Here is a 20,606-nt window from a genome sequence, read left to right as displayed (position 1 = left end):
GAAACAAGTCTGTAATAACACAGTGTAGAATTGGTGGGGCAAAGAAAAAACAAAAATCACGAATTGAAATTTCAGTCTTAGACAGTTTTGGATATAGTCTCTGGCTATATTACAACATTTAACATATAGGCAGGAAGCCTATAGAAAAGAAAATCTCTTGGTGAGGGCCAAACTGATGTTAGATTTCTATCTCTTACGTGCTAGATCAATTCAATAACATTAAGTGCTGGGGCACCTGGGTGGCTCAGCGGGTTAAGTCTCTGCCTTTGGCTCAGGTCAAGATCCCATGGTCCTGGGATCAAGTCCCACATTGGGGGGGGGGGGTCTCTGCTCAGCGGGGAGCCTGCTTCCTCCTCTCTCTCTCTGCCTGCCTCTCTGCCTACTTGTGATCTTTCTCTCTCTCTCTCTTTGTCAAATAAATAAATAAATAAAATCGTTTTTTTAAAAATAATATTAAGTGCTTTTTTTGAATACACCAGTGAGTTCTCCCCTAGTTAAAGCAGGTGATCCTATTCAAATAGAATTTCCTCATATCAGGACCAATTCATTAGCACCAAATCTGCTCATGGTTCCCAGCTGATGCACAAGCCATGACAGTAATAGGTTATCCCAGTTGTAACTCCTATTTCCCATATTTCTTATTAGGATATTATTATTATTATTATTATTATTATACACTCTTATATATCAGTAGAGTTCTTAAAATCATATCTCTTTCTTACTTTTAGCAGGAGTTCACCCCACCTTTAACCTTCTCCCTCTTGCTACCCTTGAAATCATATCCATGGGCAATCTTTGCCAAGGAATGAAGGGAATTTTGAGAGGGCTTCCTCCCAGGTTGCAAATGCTTCTTGCACAAATTAAGATGTTACTCTTCTGAATTTCTGTCAGCTTATGAGACCCCTTAATAAAAATCCAGATAAACAGGAAAACATTGCTTTACTGGACATTTCAGAAGACTATGCTCTACTTTGATAAATTCAAAAACCTACGTGAGGAGGCAGAACTTTTAGACAAAAGGATAAATGTCCAGGAGGTTTATTATAGCTATAAAAAAGATTCCTCTGAGGAAAGGTTCAAGGCAAAAGCTGCAAATGCCCAATAAGGGTATGGAATAGAGCAAAAGAATTCAGAGTCACTGCTATGTTCCATTTCCTAATCCCTAATCCTATTCTCAGAACTGTAAAACAAAACAAAACAAAACAAAACAAAGCAAAACAATCTTTTGGTCCTAATAGCCTACACCCAGTGCCATAATACCCGTCAGGGATGTTAAGACTCCTCTTTGAGACTGGATTGGTTGGGAGGAAAAAGAGCCAGGCTCCTCATTGTGCCTATGTATATTATGTGAACATGTAAATCTATGATGAGAAAAGAAAGGAAAAAGAATTGCAGAATTATTTTTTTTATACCTGACATGGTACTATTTCATTATTTTTATATTGAGATACCATCTAACCTCCATCCCAAATATAAGTGCTCATAGCTTTTTGCTATGAACATGGAAAGCCATTAGTGCTGACAGGCTGATCATATTCTCAAAAGGTCAGGATCTGCTGTAAATGTGCTTTTTCTTCATCATTTGTCATTTTTGTGGGGTCTTTTCAACTTTTGTGTCAACATATATGTTCCTCATGTCTGGGTTGACACCTCACTTCAAAAGTGTGTTTTATTCCTGTTGCTTCAAATGCATGAAGTAAGAAAACCAATTTTTTAAAAGTAAAAATAATTTTAAGAACTATCTATAATATTGAAAAATGCATCAACACATTGATAACTGTTTTCTCTTGATGTATACCTGGAATTTCTCTCAAATTTAGTGTGGTAACAATAGGCAGATATCATTAATCTTTGGTGAGGTGACAATGGGTCAGGTACTATTAATCTCCTTTACTAGGTGGGGCAACATGGAAGACCCTTCCGAAAGAATCATCTGAGGATGAAATTTAACTCTTCTCATTCTCAGTTAATGCTATTTTACTTTGAATCCCAGCCTGAAGAGTATAATGTTGGAGCGTAGCTTAATAGAGGTTCCAGTTGTGATACAACCTGTCCCTTGAGTTTAGGTTCAGGAAAATGGATGGAAAGGAAAGGGGACTTGATGTCTGATTGACCTGGTAAGCGAGGAGGAAGAAGGAGGAATCAATTACCTCTCCTCTCCCCTTGCTGTTCTTGGCTTTCGTAACCTTCCATCCCAAACCATTTGTTCTTCCCACCTCCCCAAAATGCCTTCCTTATTCCATTTCTAATCCTCAATTTCCCAATCTAGATCACAGCAAATATCAATAATATAATTCAAAACCCACCTTCCAGACTTCCAGGCTGGTTATTCCTTCTTTGAAAATAGAAGCACTCAACAATTTTCCGAAGGCTTTCATATATTACCAAGAGTGCCTCGAAGCTGGAAGGGATCTTTGAGATATCTAGTCCAGGTATGGATTTTTAAAAAGAAGACGCAGAGGTTCAGAGGGATGAAATGATTCCCCAACCTCATATAAAGCAAGTCCTTTGACCCCATCTTAAGTGATTTATTCTACTGTGTTTATTTATTTTTTTTAACAAAAATGGGTTTTTCTACTGGGGCTTTAGTTATTATTGTTGTTTTCCTTTTTTATGGCAATGAGAAGAATTGCTTCCCTTTCTATGCCGGAGGCTAGTAAGTTATCCCATTCAAGAACAAGGGTGGAATAGAGGCCATTGATCTTGAAGCCCCTTAGCTGGCCCAAGTTTTATACAGATTGAAGAATGACCAGAGCCCCCCTCTGAAAGAAGACATGGGGTGTTGATGACTGTACTTCCTTAACAGGGAACCAAAGGGTTCTATGTTTTAAAAATCTCTTTATCTTGAACCCTCCTACACTGTAGGTGGGAATGCAAGTTGGAGCAGCCACTCTGGAAAACAGTACAGAGGTTCCTCAAAAAGTTGAAAATAGAGCTACCCTATGACCCAGCAACTGCACTACTGGGTATGAACCCCAAAGTTACAATGTAGTGATCCGAAAAGGCATGTGCACCTCAATGTTCATAGCAGCAATGTCCACAATAGCCAAACTATGGAAAGAGCCCGGATGTCCACTGACGGATGAATGATTAAGAAGACGTGGTATATGTATACAATGGAATATTATACAGCCATCAGAAAAAATGAAATCCTGGGGCACCTGGGTGGCTCAGTGGGTTAAAGTCTCTGCCTTCAGCTCAGGTCATGTTCCCAGTGTCCTGGGATCAAGCCCCGTATCGGGCTCTCTGCTCAGCGGGGAGCCTGCTTCCCCCTCTCTCTCTGCTTGCCTCTCTGCCTACTTGTGTGCTCTGTCAAATAAATAAATAAAATATTTTAAAAAAATGAAATCTTGCCATTTGCAACAATGGATGAAACTAGACGGTATTATGCTAAGCAAAATAAGTCAATCAGAGAAACACAATTATCATATGATCTCACTAATATGTGGAACTTAAGAAACAAGCCAGAGGATCATAGTAGAAGAGAGTAAAAAATGAAACAAGATGAAACCAGAGAGTGAGACAAACCATAAGAGACTCTTAATCACAGGAAACAAACTGAGGTTGCTGGAGGGGGAGAGGGGGTAAGAGGGATGGGGTGGCTGGGTGATGGACACTGGGGAGCATATGTGTTGTAATGGGCACTGGGTATTATGTAAGACTGATGAATCACAGACTTGTACCCCTGAAACAAATAATACATTATATATTAATTAATTGAATTTAAATTTAATAAAAGGAAAAAATAAATAAAATTTAAAAATTAAAAATTCTCTATCTCAATAAAATCAAAGATAGAAAAATACCATTCCCATACTGAACTATTTCAGTATTAAAAAACTTCATTGTCCAAAAGTTTCACTACAGTGAAACAAAAATTATTTTGTCATTGCTCTTGAAAAAAAAGCAAAAGAGGATTTTTGAACTGTATTCCAAGATCATTTTATCCAATGGTTTCTAAAACAATAGCTGCTTTTTCCAATTCTGCTTAAGCTTGCTATTTTAACAAACTGATAATTGCTAAATGTCTAAAATGTATTCTTTTAATGGCTTCAGGCATAAAATCTCATGTCCGGCTTCCCAAGTCACAACCCAGAAAATCAAGACACATTCCTCACAAACTCCACTTCCCGGCTCAAAACAAGAATGTCATGGGGTGCCTGGGTGGCTCAGTGGGTTAAAGCCACAGCCTTTGGCTCAGGGCATGATGCCAGGGTCTTAGGATCGAGACCCACATTGGGCTCTCTGCTCAGTGGGGAGCCTGCTTCCTCCTCTCTCTCTCTGCCTGCCTCTCTGTCTACTTGGGATCTCTATCTGTCAGATAAATAAATAAAATTTAAAAAAAAAACGGGAATGTAATAATCAAATTCAACAGCGCTCTTGTTCCCCTTGGAGGTCCTCAAACAAAGCTATTTCTCGCAAATGAAAGAGTGCTTTGATGGCTCCCCAACCTCCAGGCCAGAGGGGAAGGTCTAGCCTAGATCTTTTTAAATGAAATACTACTGTTATCTTTGTAAAAACTCAAGCCATGAGTTCCACATTGATAAAAAGCTTATATGAATAGCACACTGGAGTTCTAGACTACACCTTCTAGTTGGTTATTCTGTCAGTCCTCAATTTCATTATTTGTCTGCATACTATTCCTGTTATCACATGTTCCCCAAGTAGCAATTAATAATATCTGCCACATATTGTGCTTCACGCTATTATGGCCTGCATATTTGTATTCCCTCAAAATTCATATGTTGAAATCATAACTTCTAATGGTATTTGGAAGTGGGGTCTTAGCGAGGTAATTGGGTTTGGAGCAGGTAGAATCGGTGCCCTTAAAAGAAGAGGAGAACAGAAAGATCTCTCTCCCCTCAAATGCACAGACTAAGGAAAGGTCATGGAGCATACAACAAGAAGGCATCTTGTTTACAGATCAGGGAGAGAGCTGTCACTAGGAACCAAATCTGCTGGGACTCTGATCTTGGACTTCCCTGCCTTCAGAACTGTGAAAATAAATTTCTGTTGTTTAAGCCACCTCATCTCTGATATTTTGTTACAGCAACCTGAGCTAAGACACAGACTCCATCATAAATATTTCACATCTGGTATCTCATTTAAAATCCCTCTAGGAGACACCATTTTCCCCATTTTACAAACGAGAAAACTCTTAAATAGCTCTCCAACAAGAAGAACGTGCAGTGACAGAGCTAGATTTAAAATATGCCCCTGAATCCTGTATCATGCTGCATAGTGCACAGTAGACACCAAATAACTGATCCAAATACCTCCTACTTCTTCTTCTTCTACGTCAGTACCTTAAAACTGTCCATTTATAGGTGTGTCTTCATCACACAGCTTGAAGTTCCTTGAGGGCCAAGATTATTGAATTCCCTGTGCCTAACACACAGCAGGTGCAGAAAGAAGGAGGGGAAGGAAGGATGGGAAGGGAAGGGAAGCAAGACAAAGCAAGGCAAGAAAGAAAAAAGAAGGAAGGAAGGAAGGAAATAAAGAAAACAGAGTATGTGACTCCATAATTAGTAGGGACATTAGTGTGCTAGGGCTGCCAAAACAAAGGACTACAATCTAGATGGCTCAAACAACAGACATGGATTGTCCCATAGTTCTTGAGGCTGAAAGTCCGAAATCAAGGGTCAGCAGGTTGGTTCTGAGGACGGTGAGAAAAAGATCTACTCCAGACCTCTCACCTGGGCTTGTAGCTGTCCAACATCTCCCCATGCTTCTTCACACCGTCTTCCCACCATGGAGATCTCTGTGCCTAAATTTCCCCCTTTTATAAGGACACTGGTCATCCTGGATTAGGGCCCACCCTAATGACCTCACTTTAAATTGATTACCTCTGTAAAGACTCTATCATCTTCAAATAAGTTCGCATTTATGAGGTATCAGAAGTTAGGACTTGCACCTATGGATTTGGAGGGAAGCACAATTCATCACCTACTGTGGTAAGAGGGTTGCTCTCCACATAAGGCGCAACAGGCCACAACACAATCCAGCTGTTTCAGGGACATGGGAAGCACATGCAGGGGTCTCCGTGAATCAGCAACAGCCTAACTTCACAACAAAAGAGCTAACAACTGGATCTGTTCAATGGTGGCCCCACTTATTTATGGGAGATTCCACCCCTCTGGAAGCCAACCTATAAACTAAACTATAAATAATTTTAAGACATCATTTTTATAATCAGTCCCATATCACCACTTCTGCATTTAAGTTTGCTCCTAAGCTCCCTTAGAAATGCCATAGGTACTCTCTGTTCTCAATTATTCTATCCAGGTCTTCATTTGCCTTGAAAAGATAAACTCCACTCACAGGACATCATTCTCTCCAGTGACTTCTGAGCCGAGCAGGGAAAAACTGCCCATCCCATGTGTTCAGTCATGATCTCTTCTAGGCCTTTATGTACCTGACCCACAGTATATCTCTATGCGCCATTTACTGACCCCATCTTTCCAGGAAAGAGTAGCTTTTATCCCCTTAAAACTGTGCTTCCTGGTGGTGAAGAGAAAATCTGCCTCCATGCTCCCTAAATTCCCATAGAAATGAAAGAGAGAAAGATACACAGGATTCCTGGGCTCAGCTCCCAGACTCAGCCACAGATGGCCATCACACATGAGTGGAGTCACTGTCCCTACTTCCATGCAGGGATGCCCACAGCCTCCAGGTCCTCTCATTTCATACTGGAGAAGAAAGAAAACCACACAGGACCAGGGATTTAAACCCCCTCTGTCCCTCTGCTCACTGTTCTCACTTGCTTTCTTCGCTTGTGTCTTTAGAGAATATTCAGTACACAGTACATCCTTCTTCTAGAGGTGTTTGACAAGCCTCAACCTTAAGGTTTCACGTGATTTTGATCCCATCAGCTCTTCCAGAAATTGGTTTCATTCCCAAGTTGATCTTACCGTTAAATTTTTCTCCACTCTTTCAAACACTTCTTGTTCAAATTTAAATCCGTTATTTCTATTCTTATCTTTGCTAACTAATGACAGTGGTCTCTTTTCCATTGGGAAACTGCCAAGGTGTGTGTACCTGCATTCACATTTCTGTGCGTGTTTTCTCTTGTACTTTAGAGGTTATCAAAAATTTGGAAGAAGAAAACCTTGCTTTAATTAAAAAATATACACAATTTCATTCTTTCCCAGGACCTGCTTGCATGTTTACTTTCCATAATATTTGTGTCCTTAGAGGAATGCAGAAGTAATAGGAAAGATGTTTCTCAGATACTGTTTAAAACATGCAGTCTATTATCAAAACTACTATCAGAAGTCCACTGCTGGGTAACTCAATTGTGCAAATTGAAACAACTTAGCCTACATGGAGATTATTTGACTACCTTACAATTTCTCAGAATAACATGCTCCCTGAATTCTGATTTCTTTAATAAATTACTGTAATTTGATCTACCATTTATGTGATATCTGAGGAACAGAGAAGAATCCTTCTTCTGAACTGTCAGTGATTTTAACAGAAACTTTAATCACACTGTGTATGAACTAATCAATTAACAAGTATTTATCAAAAATTTACTAGGTATACATACTACAAGACACAAAGAGCGATATAACAAAATGTTTTCTCCTTTCCCATACTCTTAAATCAGGATAATCTCCCATGAGAGAAATATCTCTGTCATCCTCTTCCCATTCCTCAAATTTCTTACCCTATTCCCCCTGCCCAAATCTATCATTATATCCAAAGACCACACACTAACCCCTATGAGGCTCCTTCCAGCAAAAGAGAAACACCTTGTTTCTTTCCCCATACACTAAATCTACTGCTTTCTACTATCACTGGGAAAATATGATGTTACTCAGTAATATCATTGCCCCCAAGTCCCATTCTCTCCTGACCTAATACGGGCCTCCTTTGTTCCCTTCTAAATGCACTTACCTCCAGAACCAGTCAAGTCCATGAGCTGCTTGAGTCACCTTCACCACTGCACTCTGAACTCTGTTGACGCGTAGGCCTCCTAGACCTCCTCACTGGTAATTCTGCAGCAGCATTCTTCAAAAAAAGAAAAACCCTTGAGAGCACATAACAATTTTCCAAAGGCTACACAACCAAGTACAGTTTCAAAGGGGTCATGTTCCAGATCCTCATCTTCCACACATGTTCCTTCACAAAACTGATCTCAGAATGGTTTTAGATGGAGGGAATTCTACAAGTCTCCTTTCTCATTTCATTCTTCTCAATTTCTCACTCGTCCTTTTCCCCCATAAATAGAGACATACTTACATACGCAGGTAGACAGGTAAATAAAACCTCCCTCGTGCCAAGTTTAACTATATTACAATGCCTTGAGATATTTAAAAACCTCCAAGGTCCCAAAGGAAAAAAAAATTAGAAGTGTTGGTACTCAAGTGTCTTTTAATCTAGACATCATAAATCTTTGCTAGGTTTCATATTTTTCTTTGTCTTACACATATTTTTGATAAGAGCCAAGTGTAGCATAAAAAGTGTAGCAGAGGGAGTGATACTAAGTTTAAGGACTTCACCTCTTGTATCACCCGAATACTTAACCAAAAAAAAAAAAAAAAAAAGAATAAGAAGAAAAAAGAAAACAAAAACAAAATGCATCACTCCTAAAGAAGAGCCTAAGAGAATAAAGCTAGCCTGTATAGGTAAGAAAAACTGAAAGCAGTAGCACCATTCTTCATTTAGGCAACAAACTCCTAGTAAGGCTCTGTGACTTTCCTGACCTAAAATCAGCATTAAGAAGTGAGATGTCAAGCAGCGTATACTAACACATTGATTTGAATTGATAAATGCAGTGAGATTTATCTGAGAGAAAATAAATCTAATTTACCTAATTTGTTTGATAATGAAAACTGGTCTGCCTATTTCATTATATCACAGATGTGTCCCTTAATTCGAATGAGTTAAATATGTAGTTCCAAAGTTTTGGTGAAAAAATATTTAAAGCATGTGATACAATAAATGTAACTCGTCAAAAATTCTTGTATTGGCAGAGGGATACTGAAAGTAACATTGTTTCAATGTTCCCAGCAGTTTCTGAATATATCAGATTTTTTTAAAGTGCCTCTAAATGAAAGAGAAACAAGTACAGTTAACAGTTACTTGGTAAGTCTCCCTGAATCGCTTTTGTTATACTCCCTAGAAATTCAGAAACTAAGTAAATAAAGGTGATTTTATAAATTCTTTCACAATTCTCTGCTCTCAAGAAAATTGAAAAAGAACCTATCATGATTTCAGATTACTAAAAGTAATTTTAGTAATATATTGCTGTGGCTTTTGATATCCAATTCAGAATAAATACAAATAATTGTGAGAGATTGTTATTAAAAGTGAACAAATTCCTTTCATTCCTGCTAAGGCCTTCCAATCATTCCATGTTTACCTCATAGTGGGAATAGAACTGATATTGACCCTCTTTCATTCCAATTGTTCACATCCAAGAACAGACTATCCACCTAATTTTGAAATGCACTTCTATTAAATTTTATTTCTAATGTTTAATAACTTAATATCAAATTTTATAATATTTTTATATACTGCCAATTGTGTACTAATAAAAATCTGGAGGATAATTCAACCCTAAAGAAAACATTTTTTAAGACTTAGAGCATCATGTTATAAAAATAATTAAAATTTTTAAGTCAACTAAGTTAAAATTCTATGAGGAAAACAGAATAGAAAGGCTCAAGGAATAAAAGAAACTATATAAAAATAAAATTAAAGAGGAGCTTATTCATGAATTTATTTACTTACTTTTAATTTAAAAATAGCATCTATTCAGCCTATCTTAGGAAAAGCATAAAAATCTGAAGTGTAGCTCAATAAATTTTCACCAAATGAACATGTAAATCAGCACCCAGCAGATCAAGAATAAGAACATTACCAGTATCCCAGAAACATGTGGTATGCCCCCAATCACTACCCTCCCAAAGGTAACCCTATCCTTGCTTCCACCATTCTGGCTAAGATGTGCTTGTTTTTGAACTTCATAAATGGAATCACATACTATGTGCTTTTTTTTCCCTGCTGTCTTTTACTCAGCCACCTTGCTTGTATGGTTCATTTACATTCATATATTACATAAATGCATTATAATGGCTTCCAACTATTTATTTAAACTACCCATTTTTGCAATATGAGAAACTACTATTTCAATCTATTTAAACATGTGAAGAAAAATTTGGATCTCAACTCAAAATTATGCAAGCTTAGTTACTTAAATTCTGTGGGCCTCGATTTTATCATATGTAAAACGGGGTTAAAATAATGATTCCTCATAGAGTTGTTGTGAGATTGTACATGGAAAGCACGGTTCCTGACACAAGTAAAGACTGCAGCCCTCGCTGGGATCATGGTTGCTGTCATTGCCTCCCAACTGGTCATCCCAACTTTAATAATGCACCTTCTAAATTCCTGCCGCTAAGTGACAGAACTAAGACACACAAATGAACATATCTTTCCCATGCTTACATTAACTTTGTTCTAGCTGTTTTATCACTTAAACTATGTGGTCCAAGCGCTCCTACATAACCACCAGTGGTGAACTGGACCAGACCTCTGCTTAATTCCTCTGTAACTCAGGGCTACCGTAAAGCATTTGATATGAAGCATAAGAAATGGTAGTTACTTAGGAAGAAGGGAGAAAAGGAGGAGAAATGGAGAAAGATTATTGCGTAACCTGATTTTGTTGTTGACAGAAGGGTGCCTATGAGGTGACAGGTCTGTAAATCAGCTGTTCTTTATGTCCACTCCCTAGTCAAGGTGGGTAGAAGTCGTGTAAGTAAGATAAGTAGGAAATGTGATTTTATCCCACTTTGTAGATGAGAAAAATGCAATCCTGAGAGGCTAAGTGATTTACCCAAGGATTTATAAGGAATTAGTGGCAGAGCCAGGATTCTCATTCTCATGTGAATCTGATTCCAGAGCTTTTTTTTCTTCTTTTCTTTCCCCCTCTATTCCATTGCCTCCCTGAAATATTCTAATTTTACTGTGGTATCTCAAATATGCTCCACTTCAAGGAAGAGGTAATTTTCACTTTTAGCCTTTCAGGGTCTAGTCTATAAAATTGAACTAATAATAGTAATTGCCTTCTAAATAAGTTAATACATGTAAAGTACCTAGAATAGCACTCAGTAAGTGTTACCTTTGTTGTTGTTTTGATTTTAAACTATCAGTTCACTGAATTTCTAATTTAACTAGAAAATCACTGTATGTGGTTTTGGCCAATAGGTGAGCTATCTCAGGGAAGAATTATCCCTTTCACTTAAAGTAAACACCAACATTCAGATACACCCTTGACTCTTCTTAATTCTTTTTTTTTTTTTAAGATTTTATTTATTCATTTGACAGACAGGGATTATAAATAGGCAGAAAGACAGGCAGAGAGAGAGAAGCAGGCTCCCAACTGAGCAGAGAGTCCAATGCGGGGCTCGATCCCAGGACTCTTCTTAATTCTTAGGTACCAAATAAATACTAATTCAAAAATTAGTTAAAATCACTGCTCTTGAAGCATCTGGGTGGCTCAGTGGGTTAAAGCCTCTGTCTTCGGCTCAGGCCATGATCTCAGGACCCTGAGAGCAAGCCCCCTCCACCCATTGCGCTCTCAGCAGGAAGCCTGCTTCTTCATGCCTCTCTACCTGCCTCTCTGACTACTTGTGATCTCTCTCTTTCTCTCATTCTTTCTCTGTCAAATAAATAAATAAATAAATAAATCTTCAAAAAAAAAATCTCTGTTCTTAAAAACTTGCAACAAACCTGAAGAATTAGGACATATCTCAAGGAAGGAAGGAAGGAAGGAAGGGTAGCCATGCTTTTCCTAGTACAACTCTGCTCTCAACCAATAAATCTGAAATAATGTTCTACTTTTGAAAACTCAACTTTGCCCCATACTTCTTAAAAATACTCTGATTATCAGCTGAAATATGAATATTTTATTAGTATTTATTGTCATTATTTTCTATTACTTATTACATTTATTATTATCTTTAATTTTTCTTATAAATATGTGTTTGACCAGGCATACTGTAAATTTGAGTGTTGTCATTTATATTCATGGCAAGGTGAAAATGAATGGTTCATTTCAAAGGATAATTTAAATCATCCTTTATACATATGATAAGGAAAGAAAAGGATTTGCCTGGGTAGAGTCAGTACTATTCAGTAGAAACTGAGTATTTATCATGGCCACAGTGGATTTGGCAGAGGACACAAAGACTTGAACACCATCCCTGCCCTTTGGGAGGACCCAGCCCATGGGGGAAAATTTTTTTAAAACAAGCAACACACATGCACAAAAACACACAAAAAACATGTAAACAAAGCCTATGTAGTACAAATTTATGAAGCAACTGAACAACATCCATGTTGTGAGCTGAATGAAATATTCAGATTCTCAGGATAGATAGTCCGTATAATTGAAGCAAGGAGGGAGGATTCCAAATCAGCTGATAATTTAGAAAACATAGTGTCTTCATGAGACAGTTGGGGGTCGATGCTATGTAGCCTTACTTCTCAGTATGTAATCCACAGAATATCAGCATCACCAAGAGTTTCATAGAACTACAGAGTCTCAGACCTTTACCTGACTTTCTGAGTCAGAATGTGAACTTTAGCAAGATTTCGTGTAATTTGTAAATGAAAACTGGAAAAGCCCTGGTATAGGGTGATTCTCCAGGCTGCCTGTATATTAGAAATACCAGCAGAATTTTTTTTTTCAGAGTTTTCTTGAAAATGTCCATACCTGGGCCCTACTCCAGGCCTAAGAAATAGGAATCACACAATTTTCTCATATCTCAGCTCAAACATCGCTTTCTTTGGGACATCCTCTGTGACCCACTTCAGACCAAAGTAAATTCTTAAATTATGTATTCTCAAAGCACCATTGTCTCTTATCATTCCTTGCAGCTAAATACTTTTTCATGTTTTCATGTGACAACTCTCAAATTGGCAAACAGTCTGTGAGAGTAGAATCTATTTTTGGTTTTGCCCAATGTTACACCCCCATTGCCCAACAGAAGTCTTGTCACATGTTAGACATTCGACAAATTCATTGATTCATTTACTCCACAAATACTGACTAGCACCTACAATGTTCTAAGTTCTTGAGATGTATCAGTGAATGAAAGAAGAATCCATTAAGGAAGTGACAGATAACAAATGTGTAATATTTTTCAGAAAATTAATAAGAAGAATAAAAAATAAAGGCAAAATACAGTATGTTAGAGAGGTAGAAGTGTTACATAAAAAATAAGAATGAAGCCAAGGTAAAGGGAGGTAGGAGCACTAATGGGGGTGGCCCAAGTTACTATTTTAAATAGGATGGTGAGGGTCACATCATGAAAAAGTGACATCTAAAAGAGACTTGGAAGGAGTAAGTTAGCCCCCCATCTCAAGAAGGAGCATGCCAGACTATTGGAACAACACTAGTGGAAAGGAACATGCTGGTATGTTCCAGGAACTGCAAGAGAGCCAGTGTGGGTACTGCAGAGTTGTGGAGAGACAGGTAAGCTGGCAGGGAGGAGCAGAAGACAACAACATAAAGGTATTGGAGAATCAGACTGTGTAGGTTCTTGTAGGAAAACGTAAGGACTTTGGCTTTTCCCCTCTAAGAAACATGGCACCACTGCAGGATTATGAGCAACACAGTGATATAATTTGACTTAATTTTAAAGGGAACCTCCTGGTTACTGTATCAAGAACATATCAAAAAGGGTCAAGAATAAAAGCAGAGAGAAAAATCAAGAAAAAACTACAGCAAGTAATGGCAGAAAAGATGGTAATGTTGTAGCCTGGACCAAGGGGTTAGCAGTGGCTCTCTAGAGAATTGGTCCAGATTGGAGATAACATACATACATACATACATACATATGAACCCATATATTATCCAAGTGTACACATCCACGTAGTGTTCACTCCCCAAAGATAACCACTATCCAGACTTTGAACACCATTAGTTTACCTATTTTCAATCTTTACATATGTGGAATCAACAATATATATTCTTTTGTGTCTTTCTTCTTTTGAAATCAATCCATCTTGTTGCATGTAATTGAAGTTCATTTATGTTTATTGCAGTATAGTGCTTAAATGCATAAATCTGCATGGTCTATTTATCCATCTTACTGTTGTCAAGCATTTCTAGCTTGCAGTTATTACAAATAATGGTACCAGGAACATTCTTATACATGTATTTCTGTGTCAATATCTATTGATCCTATTCATAAAAATTAGGATTATTAGGTTATAAGTTATGAGTATGCCCGATTTTAGTAAATAATGTTAAGTAATTTCTCGAAGTGGGTCTTATCAACTGAAATCCCTACCAGCAGGGAAGAAAACATTCCTATTTCTCTGCCTTGGTGTGTATAAATTTTAGCTATTTTATGGACCATATAATGGTACCTCAGAGTAAATTTAGTTTGCATTTTCCTAATGACTTATGAAGCTGAACACCTTGCCATATGTTTATTGACTCGGTGGAGAGTATCTTTTGTGACGTGCCTCTTCAAGAGACTATCCATGGTCAAAAGACCCAAATGTGAGACAAGAAACCATAAAACTTCTGAAAGAAAACATAGGTAATAAACTCTTGGACATCAGCCCTAACAATATTTTATGGATACTTCCATAGGCAAGAGAAACAAAAGCAAAAATTAATTATTGGGGATACCCCAAAATAAAAAGCTATTGCATAGCAAAGGAAATAATCAACAAAGTAAAAAGGCAACCTACTGACTAGAAGCAATTTGAAAATGATATATCCAATAAGGGGTTACTATCCAAAATATATTAAGAATTTACACAATTGAACACCAAAAAAATACATAACACAATTAAAAAATGGGCAGAGGACTCAAATAGACATCTTTTTCCAAAGAAGACATACAGATGGCCAACAAACACATGAAAAGATGTTCAACATCACTAATCATTAAGAAATGCAAACCCAAACCATGAGATATTGCCTCACACTGTCAGAATCGCTAGCGTGAGAAAGACAGGAAATACCAAGTATTGATAAGGATGTTTTAAAACAAACAAACAAACAAAAAAGGAACACTTGTGCACTGTTGGTGCAACCACTGTGGAAAACAGTATAGAGATTCCTCAAAAAATTAAAAATAGAAATTTACCATATAATCTAGTAATTCCACTCATTGGGTATTTACCCAAAGAAAATGAAAACACTAATTTTTTTTTAATTTATTTGACAGAGAGAGAGGGAGAGAGAGATCACAAGTAGGCAGAGAGTCAGGCAGAGAGAGAGAGAAGCAGGCTCCCCGCTGAGCAAAGAGCCCAATGCGGGGCTCGATCCCAGGACACTGAGATCATGACCCGAGCTGAAGGCAGTGGCTTAATCCACTGAGCCACCCAGGCGCCCCTGAAATACTAATTTAAGAAGATTTAGGCACCCCCATGTCCTTTGCAGCATTACTTCCAATAGCCAAGATATGGAAGCAACCTAAGTGTCCACAGACTGACAAATTGATGAAGAAAATGTGGTAGATATATATACAATGGCATATTAGCCAAAAAAAAAGAATGAGAGCATGCCCATTTGCAACAACATGGATGGACCTAAAGGGTATTATTTTAAGTGAAATAAGTCAGAAAGAGAAAAATACCATGTGATTTTACTTATATGTGGAATCTAAAAAAAACAAACAAACAAACAAAAAATGCACAAACAAAAAACAGAAACAGACTCGTAAATACAGAAAACAAACTGATGGTTGCCAGAGAAGAGAGTGGTAAGAAGAAGGGAAAAATAGGTGAAAGGGATTAGGAGATACAAATTTCCAGTTATAAAATAAGTAACATGGATGAAAAGTGCAACAGAGAATATAGTCAATAATATTGTAGTAACCAACAAAATTGTATGGTGACACATGGTAACTACATTTATTATGGTGAGCACTGCATATTGTATAGAGTTTTCAAATCACTATGTTGTATACCTGAAGCTAATATGACATTCTACATCAACTCTACTTCAATAATAAAAATTGTGAGAAACAAAAATAAAATTAAAGTTTTTAAAAAAGAGTCATTTGTTGTAAGGATTATCTATGTCTTCTTACTGATTTGTAGAAATTCTTTCTGTATTTGGGGATGAGACCTTTGTCATTGCATATATTGCAAATATCTTCTACTATGTGGTTTGCCTTTTCACTTCCTGCTCAATGTCTTCTGATGATTAAAATGTCTTTATTTTAACGAAGTCTAATTTATTAATATTTTCACTTATGGTTAATGCCTTTTTCTCCTCACTGAGAAATCTTTTTCCATGACAAGATCCTGGAGATCTTCTTTTAGGATATCTTCTAGAAATTTTATTAGTTTACTATTTATATTTAGCTCTACTCTTCAACCAGACTTAATAGAGTAAAATAGAGGTTGAATTTTATTTTTTCCCATATGAATATCCAATTGAGCCAACACCATCTACTGAAAAGACCATCTTTTCACCACTCTTCTATACCGTAACCTTTATTATAAATTGAGTGTTCATGTTTGCGTGCATTTAGTTCTGATTATCTCTTCTGTTCTATTGCTCTATTGCCAGTTACTGTGGCTTTTAGGCCAGATATTCAATAGTATGAGTTGTCTATATTTTTCTGCTGCTTTAAAAGTATTTTGGATATTCTTGGCCCCTTGCATTTCCACATAAATTTTACAATCAGCCTGTTAACTTTAATAACAACAACAACAACAAAACTCACTCCGATTTTGGTTGTGATTTAAATCTATAAATCTTTAAAAAATCTGTTGACATCTGTACAACATTACATCCTCTAACATGGTACATACATCCATTGATTTGTCTTTAATTTCTATTACTAAGTTTTACAGATTTGTGTGTAGATGCCTCACATATCCTTCACTAGATTTATATCTAGGGATTTTATGGGTTTTTTTTCTTTTGTTTTCAAGATTTTATTTACTTAATTGAGAGAGACAGTGAGCAAGTGAGAGAGAAAGAGAAAGAGAGAAAGCAGGAGCAAGGGGAGAAGGAGAAGCAGACTCCCTACTGAGCAGGGAGCCCAAAGTGGGACTCAGTCCCAGGACCCCGGGATCATGACCTGAGCTAAAGGCAGATGCTTAACTGACAGAGACACCCAGGTGTTCCAGATTTTATGCTTTTAATGCTACTAAAAATAGTCATTTTTACTACTGATTTACATTTTGTAATGTTATTGTTATATAGAAATATATAAAAATGTGTATGCAGACCTTATACACAAAAAACTTGCTAAACTTACTTTTTAATTATATAACTTCTTTTATACTGCTTTGGATTTTCAACGCAAGCAATCATTATCTAAGAAAACAACATTTTCATTTCTTTGTTTTAAATCCTTATAGCCTTTAATTTTTCTTGCTGCAAACAATGTTCAATAGAAGTAAGGCCTTCCTTTCTTATATCTAGCTCAGAGGAAAGTTTTCAACAGTTCTCCTTTAACTATGATGGTTTGTAGATGTCCATAACCATATTAAGGAACTTACCCTCTATTCCTAGTTTGTTAAAGGTTTTTGTCATGAATGGATTTTGAATTGTATCCAATTACTTTTCTGTGTCTCTTTTTTTCTCTTTTATTACTGTTAATGTCATAAATTACACTAATTTGTAAATGCTAAACCAATCTTGCATTTATGGGTTAAAATCTATTTGATTATGATAAAATACCCTTTTCATATATTGCCGGTTTCAGTTTGCTGATACTGTACTACTACATAGGTACCATGTACTGTACTACTACTGTAGGACTGTACTACTACTGTACATGGTACCTATGCTCATGAATGAAATTGGCCTGATATTTGCCTTATATTAACCTTCTCAGGTTTTGGTGTTAGGGGTAGGCTAGCCTCATAAAGACAATGGAATACAGTCTTTCTTTTTTTTTTTTTTTTTTTTTTAAAGATTTTATTTATTTGACAGAGAGAGATCACAAGTAGGCAGAGAGGCAGGCAGAGAGAGAGGAGGAAGCAGGCTCCCTGCTGAGCAGAGAGCCCGATGTGGGACTCGATCCCAGGACCCTGAGATCATGACCTGAGCCGAAGGGAGCGGCTTAACCCACTGAGCCACCCAGGCGCCCCCAGTCTTTCTTTTTTTTGTAGCCTGGAAGATTTTGTGTAAGATGGGCACTATTTTTCTTTTTACATTTGATAGAATTTGCCAATAAGACCATTTGAATTTGAAGTTTCCTTTTTGGTAAGGTTTAAGATGCTGATTAAATCTAAAAGTTAGAGGACGGGACGAAAAGAGCAGCAGGCTTGCAGTTCATTCTGGGAAATGCCTCCACAGAAAGAAAGATAACCTGGTCAGGTAAACTCAACAAGACCAAACTCAGTGCTACTGCATGCTTCAGTGGATGCCCAGTATATCCTTCCTGATAGGCTCACCTATGGCAAGGAGAAGTCTATCATTTTCTTAACTGTTTTTCTTTTACTGTATTAATAAACAAATTTTGCTAGGGCACCTGGGTGGCTCGGTTGGTTAAGCATCTGCCTTTGGCTCAGGTCATGATCCCAAAGTCCTTGGATCAAATCCTGCATTGGGCTCCTGCTCAATGGGGAGTCTGCTTCTCTTCTCCCCTTACTGCTTCCCATGCCTGTGCTCTCTCATGCTCCCTCGCTCAAATAAGTACATAAAATCCTTTTTAAAAATAAAATAATTAGATTTTGCTATTTTAATTGTTCCTACTCCCCTTGGCTTCATTATAAACATCTCCACATCAGGTGTTTTCTTTTAGCACCATGCTCTGATCAGCTGAGCTAACTGGACATTCTAATGTTCCCTCTTAATCACCCCTACATATCCAACATAACAGGCTGTACTGACTGGGAAAGGAATCAGAGGAAAATACTAACATCCAAAATGATATTCCTACAATACTCAAATATTCATCAGAAAGAGAAGGAACTATAGATGCAAAAGTTGAGAGCATTAGACTAAGTGAAATAAGTCAGACAAATAGCAAATTACCTTGCTTATGTGCAGAATCTAAAACAAACAAACAAATAAACTCCTAGAAACAGAGAATAAATTTGTGGTTTTCTGGAGGCAGAGTTGGGAGTAGGGGTTTGGGGATGAAAATGGCTGAAGGGTACAAAATTTTAGTTGTAAGATGAATAAGTTCTGGGGATATAATAAATAGTGGTATATAGTTCTGGGGATGTAATATGCTGTGGTGAGTATAGTTAACAATACAGTACTGTGTATTTAAAAGTTGTGAAGAGAGTAAATCTTAAAGGTTCTTACTGCACAAAAAAAATGTAGCTATGTGAGGTGTAGACGTGTTAACTAACATCGTGGTAACCTTTTCACAATATACACATATAGCAAACTATTACACTGTATACCTTAAACTTAAATAATGTTATATATCTAGTATATCTAAATAAAGGTGGGGGAGGGAAAGGAAGAAATCGTTATTTGAAGCTGTCTTATAATTAGCAGAAAAAGAAACGCTGCTTAATCTTGTGGGTAAGAATAGTCCAAGTTTTATCGAACATCACACTGGGATTCACCCATATTCGGCCTCCCAAAGGAAGAACCAAGAGATAAATAAGATGTTTGAATTGACAGTTTGATATGGGAAACATAATCTTTTGATGGTTTATCTCAGTCAGAATTCAGTGGTTATTTCCCATCATAGTCTAATAACACAAAAGGCAAGCAATCATGTCACTGGTGTCATGCCCTTAGAAATGTGATTCAAGACAGTCATAGTGCTCTTCAACATGTTTTCCTCTGTCTTTGATCATTTTTAAACTGGGTAATTTACATTTGAAGTGTCACTGAGAATGATTTTTTTTCCTCTCTTCACACAATAAAGGAGGAAGGAAAACCTTTCAAACCTTGTGCTATGAAATTCTTTTGGAACTAACTTGGGGTTTCTCAAGTAAGTATTAATCAATATTGCTGTCAAACAAATTATTTTTCCAATGAAGACATAAAGACTATCATTTTATTTCTTAAAAACAAACAAACAAAAAGCACCTTAATGACCCTCCTGGGTTATGACATGGGAAAAATTATCAATAAAACCATAGTCTTTATACGAACCTCCAAGACCTCCTAAACTGAACAATTCTGACCCTCCATGGACACAGCTTGCTACCACTGAGCTGCATCTCTTTAAGCTGACAGTATTATTCCAATCTGCTAGTGTTTTATATGGTCCGCAAATAGAATTTTCTTTATTTTGTGGTAGAATTGTATGTAACTAAGCAATTTGGTTAGGTGGATTTAATTCAGCTGAACTTTACACCATAAGATTAAAGTATAGAGAGATATAATGGTTCTAACACTCTTAGAACTAGCTTAAACTGCTAGAACAATATATACTGTCCTAGTATGTATACCATCCAATTCTATCTTTGTCGTATACCCAAAGCCACTGTTTCCATTTTCTAAAAATAGCTTTAGGACATGGAAAAATAATGTACTTTCTAAAAGACAGATAATTTAGGAGGGAGACAAACCATAAGAGACTCTTAATCTTGGGAAACAAACTGAGGGTTACTGGGGGGTAGCAGTGGTGGGGGAGGGATATGGTGGCTGGTTATGGACACTAGGGAGGGTATGTGCTATGGTGAGGACTGTGAATTGTGTA

At 37.1% G+C, this 20,606-nt stretch overlaps 1 long non-coding RNA gene across 2 annotated transcripts in view; it reads right to left on the bottom strand.

The window, feature by feature from the left end:
* LOC116586169 overlaps window positions 1-20,606 on the bottom strand; it is a 244,327-nt gene that overhangs the window by 103,416 nt on the left and 120,305 nt on the right. For both annotated transcript variants that reach the window (XR_004283924.1, XR_004283923.1), the window contains exon 3: window positions 7,900-8,013. This is a non-coding gene — a long non-coding RNA (uncharacterized LOC116586169). The remainder of the gene's footprint in view (window positions 1-7,899; window positions 8,014-20,606) is intronic.

Source organism: Mustela erminea, chromosome 3 (assembly GCF_009829155.1).
Source record: "Mustela erminea isolate mMusErm1 chromosome 3, mMusErm1.Pri, whole genome shotgun sequence".
In the NCBI taxonomy this organism is placed as follows: Eukaryota; Metazoa; Chordata; class Mammalia; order Carnivora; family Mustelidae; genus Mustela; species Mustela erminea.
The sequence above is the reverse complement of the archived record's forward strand: the minus strand, read 5'-3'. Positions and strand labels throughout refer to the sequence as shown.